This window comes from Leptonychotes weddellii, chromosome 9, assembly GCF_054177405.1.
Source record: "Leptonychotes weddellii isolate Sample4059 chromosome 9, ASM5417740v2, whole genome shotgun sequence".
Classification (NCBI taxonomy): Eukaryota; Metazoa; Chordata; class Mammalia; order Carnivora; family Phocidae; genus Leptonychotes; species Leptonychotes weddellii.
Genome location: NC_138377.1, coordinates 75,494,986 through 75,497,559, shown reverse-complemented (window position 1 = coordinate 75,497,559; position 2,574 = coordinate 75,494,986). Strand labels below are relative to the sequence as shown.

General features: G+C 38.1%; 1 long non-coding RNA gene across 1 annotated transcript; it reads left to right on the top strand.

The window, feature by feature from the left end:
* Window positions 1–209: 209 nt before the first annotated feature.
* LOC145723284 (uncharacterized) lies at window positions 210–990 on the top strand. Its single transcript, XR_014148213.1, has 2 exons — window positions 210–315; window positions 525–990. It is a non-coding gene; the product is annotated as an uncharacterized LOC145723284 (long non-coding RNA).
* The last annotated feature ends 1,584 nt before the right edge of the window (window positions 991–2,574 follow it).

The window sequence follows — 2,574 nt, the reverse complement described above, 5'->3', positions numbered from 1 at the left end:
TCCTGGGACTCCAGGATCATGACCTGAGCCGAAGGCAGTCGCTTAACCAACTGAGCCACCCAGGCGCCCCAGTAATGTTATATCTTAATTTTGGTTATGGCTGTATTCAGACTTTAAGTTATCTTGACTCTGTAAATGCTTTGACATGTAGGTGAAATTTACTATCGATATAGAGATAAAGGTGGTGAGAATCTTTTCTTTCCTATATTGTTTTTAGTTTTTCCTGGAGCTAATAATTTTTTTCATTTGTTTGTGTGTTTGGTTGGTTAGTTTCCTAATCCCTATTCAATCCCAAACTTTCCACCAGTTGTACAGGTCTCCTCTTTTTTTTTTTTAAAGATTTTATTTATTTGAGAGAGAGAGAATGAAAGACAGAAAGCATGAGAGGGAGGAGGGTCAGAGGGAGAAGCAGACTCCCCGCTGAGCAGGGAGCCCGATGCGGGACTCGATCCCGGGACTCCAGGATCGTGACCTGAGCCGAAGGCAGTCGCTTAACCAACTGAGCCACCCAGGCGCCCCTACAGGTCTCCTCTTAATGTATTTCTGTTCATATAGGTATTCTTTCAATAGCATCATCTTTGAGAAGTCTTTCCTAGAGCCACTCGTGTCCTACAGGCTAGGGGCTGTGACTTACTCATTTAGTATTCCAACAGTTTTTGTCAGAGTCCTCATCAAATGTTTATTGAAAGAATGATTGGGGGGCGCCTGGGTGCCTCAGTCAGTTAAGCATCTGCCTTGGGCTCAGGTCATGATCCCAGGGTCCTAGGATCAAGCCCCGTGTTGGGCTCCCTGCTCAGCAGGAGTCTGCTTCTCCCTGTCCCTCTGCCTGCTGCTCTCCCTGCTTGTGTGCACGCACTCTCTCTCTCTCTGTGTCAAATAAATAAATAAAATCTTTTTTTAAAAAAAAAGAATGATAAAAGTTCAGATTGTAGAATTTTAAAAAAAAAGTTTACTCATTCAGGCAAGATAAATAAAAGCAAAAACCAACGATTAGGACTATATCAAAACAAAAATTCTCTGAATAGCAAAGGAAACAATCAACAAAACTAAAAGACAATCTACTGAATAGGAGAAAGTATTTGCAAATGACCTATCTGATAAAGGATTTAGTATCCAAAATATATAAAGAACTGATATAATACAACACCCAAAAAACAATTAAAACCCAATTAAAAAATGGGCAGGAGACATGAGTAGACATTTCTCCAAAGAAAACATACTGATGGCCAACAGACACTTGAAAAATTGCTCAACATCACTTATCATCAGGGAAATGCAAATTAAAACTACAATGAGATACCACCTTACACCTGTCAGAATGGGTAAAATCAAAAACATAAGAAACAACAAGTGTTGGTAAGGATGTGGAAAAAAAGGAACGCTGTTGCACTGTTGGTGGGAAAACAAACTGGTGCAGCCACTGTGGAAGACAATATGGAGGTTCTTCAAAAAATTAAAAATAGGGGGCGCCTGGGTGGCTCAGTCGTTAAGTGTCTGCCTTCGGCTCGGGTCATGATCCCAGAGTCCTGGGATCGAGCCCCGCATCAGGCTCCCTGCTCAGCGGGAGGCCTGCTTCTCCCTCTCCCACTCCCCCTGCTTGTGTTACCTCTCTCGCTGTCTCTCTCTCTATCAAATAAATAAATAAAATCTTTAAGAAAAAAAAAAATTAAAAATAGAACTGTGATCCAGTAATTGCACAATTGGGTATTTACCCCCCAAATACAAAAATACTAGTTCAGAGAGATACATGTACCCATATAGTCATTGCAGCATTATTTACAATAGCCAAACTATGGAAACAGTCCAAGCATCCATCAATAGGTGAATGGGTAAAGAAGATACGGTGTGTATATATATCTCCACACACACGCACATACACACACACATATATATGCAATGGAATATCACTTGGCCTTAAAAAAAGAATGAAATCTTGCCATTTGCAATGATGTGGATGGAACTAGAGAGTATTATGCTAAGTGAAATAAGTCAGAGAAAGACAAATACCATATGATATCACTCATATGTGGAATTTAAGAAACAAAACAAATGAGCAAAGGGAAAAAAAAAGAGACAAACCAAGGAACAGCTCTTAACTATAGAGAACAAACTGATGGTTACCAGAGGGGAGGTGGGTGGAGGGATAGGTGATGGAGATTAAAGAGTACACTTATCATGATGAAAACAAAACAAAACTACAAAATGGTATATTAGAAAACATCATAAAACAAATAAAAATGAAACTCTAAAAACATTTACTCATTCAAATAACTTTGTGTACCATAAATCAAGATTTTTAATGGGGAAAAATACAGATCTCTGTAACATAATTTAGCTGTTCTCAAACTTTTTGGTCTCAGGACCTCTTACTATTCTTAAAATTCATTGAGGACCATAAAGAGTTTTTGGTGTTTTTTAGCATGGATTTATATGTAATGATACTTACTGTATTGAGATTAAAACGTATTTTAAATTTATTTATTTTAAAATAATAAAACTATTACATGTTAACATGTAATAGGTGTCAAATAGTTTCCAAAACAGAAAAGCAAATTGGTGAAATGAGTGGCATTG